The sequence below is a fragment of the Boleophthalmus pectinirostris genome, unplaced genomic scaffold (assembly GCF_026225935.1).
Source record: "Boleophthalmus pectinirostris isolate CB_2022bp ecotype Guang Dong unplaced genomic scaffold, ASM2622593v1 HiC_scaffold_6, whole genome shotgun sequence".
Taxonomy (NCBI): domain Eukaryota; kingdom Metazoa; phylum Chordata; class Actinopteri; order Gobiiformes; family Gobiidae; genus Boleophthalmus; species Boleophthalmus pectinirostris.
Window position 1 is genome coordinate 37,903,767 of NW_026571447.1, and position 6,966 is coordinate 37,910,732.

The 6,966-nt window shown below is 38.2% G+C and overlaps 1 pseudogene; it reads left to right on the top strand.

Moving 5' to 3' along the window:
- Nucleotides 1–4,115: 4,115 nt before the first annotated feature.
- LOC129411820 (toll-like receptor 13) overlaps nucleotides 4,116–6,966 on the top strand; it is a 3,951-nt pseudogene continuing 1,100 nt past the window's right edge.

Genomic DNA, 6,966 nt, shown 5'->3' on the forward strand with positions numbered 1-6,966 from the left:
TTTCCAAGGAGACTTTTTTGTCTTCACAGTTTTGAGTTTTAGAGGTGCCACAGCATCGAGGGCAGATTTTAATTTATTATTAAAATATTCTACAGTAAAATCACATGAGGATGGTAAAAAAGGAGTTGGAGTGTTGTTTAATATTTCTGTAAAGTTTGTTGTGACTTCAGCAGTAATACAGCGCTTTCTGACAATGCATTCTGATATGGGGGGTTGCTCAATAGTTATATTAAAAAATATACAGGCATGATCTGAAAAGCCCACGTCCACATCAGAGGCAATGTCTACTGATATTCCATATGAAATGACTAAATCTAATATATGGCCTCTGTTGTGGGTGGGCTGTAAATCATTTTGTTTAAAATTCATACTGTTTAAAAGGTTTAAAAAATCTATCGCTAGTGAGTCTGATTTTACATCAATGTGTAAATTAAAATCACCTACAATTATAATTCTATTGTAATTTGAGTGAGCAATGGACAGGAGGTTTGAGAAGTCTGCCGTAAAAGAAGAGGAGTGTTTAGGTGGGCGATAAATACAAATAAGGAGGATGGAAGGATTTGTTAAGGCCAGGGAGTGATGCTCAAATGAAGGGTATTGATTGAAATTAATATTTTTGAAATTATGTTTAGCAGAGAGGATTATGGCTGTGCCACCTCCTTTTTTATTGAGGTGAGAGGAATACAAATAGCTATAGTTAGGAGGTGTAGTTTCATTTAGGGTTACGGCTCCATCTGTGCATGTCTACAGTCTAGAGCCTCATCTACAATCATATCATTAATTATAAAAGATTTATTGGCCAGAGATCTAACATTTAAAAGTCCCATTTTACAAGTGGTATTTTGTTCATTGTATTAGCTTTGGCTTTGAGGCCGCTACTGTGGCTGTAGCTTTGGCTACAGAGATTATTACGACTGAGAGTATGAGGCCGTTCACTAACCTTACAGAAGCTGCACAGACTGGCTCAAAACACAATCTCATGGAGGAGATTTCAGGAGACAGGTAATTACTCCAGGAGAGCTGGACAGGGACGTGGAAGATCCTGAACCCACCAGCAGGACCCATATCTGCTCCTTTGTGCAAAGAGGAACAGGCCTGTGCCCTGCAGAATAACCTCCAGACACTGGAGTGAATGTCTCTGCCCAAACAATCAGAAACAGACTTCATGACGGTGGCTTGGGGGTGCCATGTCCTGTAGTGGGCCAGTGCACACCACCCACCACGGTGGAGCTCCACTGACATTTGCTAAACGACACCAGAATTGGCAAGTCTGGCACTGGTGCCCTGTGCTTTTCAGAGACAAGAGCAGGTTCCCCCTGAACAACTGTGATAGACGTGAAAGAGACAGAAAGAAATTTAGAGTTGCAGAAATTAAATTCTGGCTAAATGGACTAGCCTGCCACATCATTATTTCACTTTGATTTTCAGGGTGTCTATAAAATTAATCCCACTGTAGGCTGAAAATATTCTTTTATTTATGGCACCAACTTGTGCCATCTGACTCGCTGGTTACAGTGGACCCGTGTTGCATCACTGTAGGTCACCTGTACCTATAATCTGTACCTATGTACAGTGTGGTCTGTATTGTGAGCTGAGCTGGAGCAGGGTGCTCCTCTAGTTGTTATATGAGCTTAGCACTGCACAGTACATGGACTGTGCCTTTTAATACTGGGCCCCAGCAGATTTTTACTAGGGCAGAAATGGGTCTTAAAGATATGAACATATTGCTCTTTCACTAGTTTAATGGAAATCATCAGGTTCAATGACACTGAACTGTTTTAATAATGCATTTGTCACTTTTCAAACTGTAAAATGAGGAAGTGTATATTTAAATCTGACTTCTTACTAGTTCTCAAATGTTAGAACAATACTTTCATGTGGAGAAGTGAAGCTGTGTCTGTGTCTTTGAGCGTATTTCCATTATTCATAGATGAGGAACCAACAGTCTAAAACGTAAGACACTGAAAGGTCAACAATAATGCAATGGCAATAAAACAAATATATTTTTATTGGTAACTGGTTTCAAAAATTGCACTTGTTTTCTCAAAAATAAAACCAAACATCCCTGAATGTTTGATTATATTTTCATTGAAGATACTGTTGAGTTTATTAAAGTTAAGGGACAGGAGCACTTCTGCTTTCAACTCCAAATGTCTAACTAAAAACGAGAAGAGACACTATACCCTTTGTTCGTTGGAGTGGACACTGACACTTCGTCCTGGCTGTGGAGACGCAAAGGTGAGTAGTGGCTTCAAGAGTACTTTCATTAACCATAGATGAAGAACCAACTGTGTATAACTAAAGTTACTGAAAGGTCAGTGTTAAGCATCCGTTGAAGGATGGGTCGAATATCTTAAAGCTGTGATGAAGCCAGTACAGTTTTATTCCTGACCTCATGTTTTATCTGGAAGAAAGCAAAAGTAATATTACAGTTCAATTAAGGCTTTATTTCTGTCCATTTGGAGCTGGTTTTTGGACGACTGCTTGTCAATAACAAAACGACTTCAAGAAGAGCAGATGAGTAATATGGTCATATTTACAAAAAGAAATGTGTAGCTTTATTGCCCCATCATCTTGATAATTTTTACCAATAACCAATGTTAGCTGTGTGTTTATTTGAAAGCTACAAATGGTAAAAATATTCACAATACTGTAAAATCTATCTTAAGTAATTATTTTAAAGTTCCTCTATTATGCACATTGACTCTTTAGAGATTTAAGTGTTATAATGTTGTTATAATTAGTGCTGTCATGCGATTAAAAAAATTGAGAGATTAATTAATTATGATCTGTAATTAATGAATCTAATTAATCTCATTTTAATCTCACCTAAAAATTGCTGAGAAAAGCTTCAATTTGAGGTAATTTCATTTAAATTCATTATTACATTATTGTGGCAGATCAAAAGACTAATATAGATTTAAAAAAGTGACTTTATAAAGTCATTTATTGTTTAACAAATCTCTCCAAATTGTCTGTTGAGCCCAAGTCTCCATGAATAAGAAACTGTTTGTTGTAAAGTAACAAAGACGAGGAAATCTGAACATAATAACTTTTGTTTACTTAAAGACAATAAAAAGTCCAGTCTTTCCTTAACCATATTAAAAATATTATTGATAGAGAAATGCTTTATATATGAGATCACTGGTTTTAGTCCTTGTTTTAGTCCTGGTTTAGACCTACTTTAGTCCTAGTTTAGTCCTGGAATGGATTAATCCTGGTTTTAGTCCTGGTGTTAGTTCCGGTTTAGTCCTGGTGTTAGTCCTGGTGTTAGTCCTGGTGTTAGTCCCGGTTTAGTCCTGGTTTAGTCCTGGTTTAGACCTGGTTTAGACCTGGTGTTAGTCCTGGTGTTAGTCCTGGTGTTAGTCCTGGTAAGTCCTGGTGTTAGTCCTGGTGTTAGTCCTGTTTTAGTCCTGGTGTTAGTCCTGGTGTTAGTCCTCTGGTAGTTGGTTTAGTCCTGGTGTTAGTCCTGGTGTTAGTCCTGGTGTTAGTCCTGGTTTAGTCCTGGTGTTTCCTGGTGTTAGTCCTGGTGTTAGTCCTGGTTTAGTCCTGGTTTAGTCCTGGTTTAGACCTGGTTTAGACCTGGTTTTAGTTCTGGTTTTAGTCCTGGTTTAGTCCTGGTTTAGACCTGGTTTTAGTTCTGGTTTTAGTTCTGGTTTAGTCCTGGTTTAGTCCTGGTTTAGACCTGGTTTAGTCCTGGTTTTAGTCTTGGTGTTAGTTCTGGTTTAGAGGCGCACAGGAGGAAGCGCGGTTTACGCTGCGTACGCGAGAAAACATGATCCACACGCGGCTCACGGGAGGACAGTGTCCGCGCAGTAACTACGGAAGGAAACGTGGTCCGCGCGTTCTCAGGTTAATGACGATGATGAAGGTGTGTGTTTGTTTGTGTGTGTTTGTGTGTGTTTGTGTTTGTGTGTGTTTGTGTGTGTTTGTGTGTGTTTGTGTGTGTGTTTGTGTTGTTGTGTGTGTTGTGTGTGTTTGTGTGTGTTTGTGTGTGTTGTGTGTGTGTGTGTTGTGTTGTGTTGTGTGTGTGTTGTGTGTTTTGTGTGTTTGTGTGTGTTGTGTGTGTGTGTGTGTGTTGTGTGTGTTTTGTGTGCGTGTCCCCTCATGTGGCAGGTCACTATAGGACAGTAGTGCAGACATCATGAGCCTATGCAGGTTGTTTTCAGACGATATTATATTTGTTATTTTCTTTTATATTTCACGTCGGGAGAATAATTTCCAAGACACGAATGTGTTTTTACCTGTGCACTGCTGCTCTGTTCTACTGGCTCTTCGACCTCGTCCATTGTGCGACTGATGCCGCCAACGTTAACATGACGTTTACATCGCTGTTACTGCGCGCGTTTTGTGTGGGTTTCCGGCAATGAGTGGAATTACTGAAATAAAAAAAATGTATAAATGTGTTTGTGCGTGTGTGTGTGTGTTGTTGTCCCAACAACACATACAAACAGGTTTTATAATAAAGAAACTCACATACAGAAACACTAAAGTTAGAGATTAAAAATGAGATTAACGCGATTAAAAAACATAACGCGCTAAATATGACTGTAATTAATTAATCGCAATTAAAGCGATAATTTGACACCCCTAGTTATAATGTTGTTACCTCATCAGAAAATGGAAATGTGAGTTATTTCATTCACATGTTTGAATAATCCTGGATTATTGGTCTGTTCACATCTCCAAAACTCAAAATGCTCTGCTCCACCTTGTGATGTCACGAAGTGATAGTTATCAAGATAACAGCTTCTTTTACCTTTAGTTCAGTAGAGATTGGCAATTGGAGGGCTCACATTATCCAAATGATTCTACTGAAGGTGTATGGAGTTTTAACACAGTGGGGCACTTCTGTATGACCACGACACGTCAAAGGTTCCACACTGATGTTTGTGTTTCTAACAGGAGCTCAGGATGAGGAGTCAGAGCACTTTTCTTTTCTCACTTTTCTCTCTGCTGCTTCAGCCTCACGTTTCACTCTTTTACTCTTTACAAAACTGCACCATAGACTTTGATGACCACAGTCAAATTGTTTGTGATCATAATAAACTAACCAGTGTTCCTCCTGGTCTCCCCAAAACAGCCACTTCTTTGAGTGTGTTTGACAATGACATCCAGAGAATCCGACAGACTGATTTTAAAGGTTTCACCAGACTTCAGTTTTTACACCTGGGGATGAATGACATCTCACACATTGAAGAAGGAGCCTTTTCAGATTTATCTGCTGTAACTGAGATTATGTTGTCTTTCAATGAACTCACAGCCCTGACTGACAACACTTTTACAGGGCTGTCAAACCTGACATCTCTGTACCTAAACAAAAAACAAAATATATTCTGTTTCACAGTATGCCTTTAGGCCTCTGAAAGAACTGCAGATTCTTGACATGGGATCAAATAACTTAGTCCAAATCAGCAATATCATTAACATTGTTACACATTGTCCAGCAATAAAAAATCTCAGCCTGAATTCTAACCAGCTAACCTCATTTGAATCCAACCTTTTCCCAACACATTTTTTAAACCTTACTCAGCTGGATCTCCAATCAAACCCTCTGAAGAGGTTTAGAGTTCACGGGAATGTGTTTCCAAGTTTAAATGAGCTGCGACTGCCAGCAATAATGCCAGATTGTGACTGGGACGTTTCTGACAGATCCCTGACACGTGTGAGGAGTTTGATCGTGGAGTTGGAGTTTGGAATCCAAGTAAACCTTCAGTTGTATAAATCCATATTTCAAAGTGTCAATAAAGCCGAGTCTGTGTATCTGTCATATTCTGCTCTAGAGTCTCCTGAAGGCCTGTTACCATTAACTTGTGAAATTCCAACCTTGCAAAAGTTAGATTCATTTCTTAATATTATTCGGATTCTCAATGAAACTCTCCTACAGTCCTGCACTAATTTGACTGAACTGCATCTACAAACGAATTCTATGAGTGATTTATCAGATTGTTCTCTATGTATGATGAAACAACTCACTCGGCTGTCAATAGAGTCAAATGAATTATCCAAAATACCAACCACGATCAGAAACATGTCCACTCTCACATATCTGTCCTTTGAACAAAACCTTATCACAGATCTTCACTGTTCAGACTTTTCACATTTGACGTCATTATCTGAACTCAACTTAAATTCCAATCGAATTTCCAGTCTCAACAGCTGTATGTTTAAGGGTCTCGAGAATTTAAAAATACTACAAGTGAAAAATAATTTCATTTCTTTACAGTTGGATAGTTTTGGTTTTACTTTGGCTCATCTGACACATTTAAACGCAGCTGAAAATAGCCTTAGATGGTTTCAGAAAGGAACATTTAAAAGTATGCAATCTCTTGTTGAACTGAATTTGAAATCAAATAGATATTCCATTGTTGACAATGGTGCATTTGAGGGACTTACAAATTTAAAAACTCTGACTTACTCACCGTCTTACTTTTATATTGGGGATTTTACAAGTTTTAAACAGCTAGAAAAACTTATTATGTTCGTTTTCTACAGCACCTTAAATACAACAACAAATAATGACTTTTCTTTCAATATGTCTTCCCTGCATGAGTTAAATGTCATTGTAGATGTAAGTACTTGTTTTACATGGACACGAAACCTTCTTAACAGCATAAGAAATTTAAGAGTTCTGTCATTTGAAAATTATTGCTGCAGGAACTTTGATGATGACATGTTTATTGTCAGTCCCAAACTATTACGTCTTCAATTTATCAACTGTGACCAGTTCACTCACACATCTAAGATGTTTCACCCTCTGAAAGACCTAAACGTTCTGGACTTGACAAACGACAACATACAATCTTTAGACTTTTTGCGTGACGCTAATCTCACCAAAGTGGAAAAGTTGATCTTAAAAGACAATAAGCTCTTAGTAATAGAACGAAACAGTTTTTGAAACTCTAACTTCACTAAAACACCTCGACTTATCTGGAAATCCATTTGCATGTAACTGCTCAAACGCTG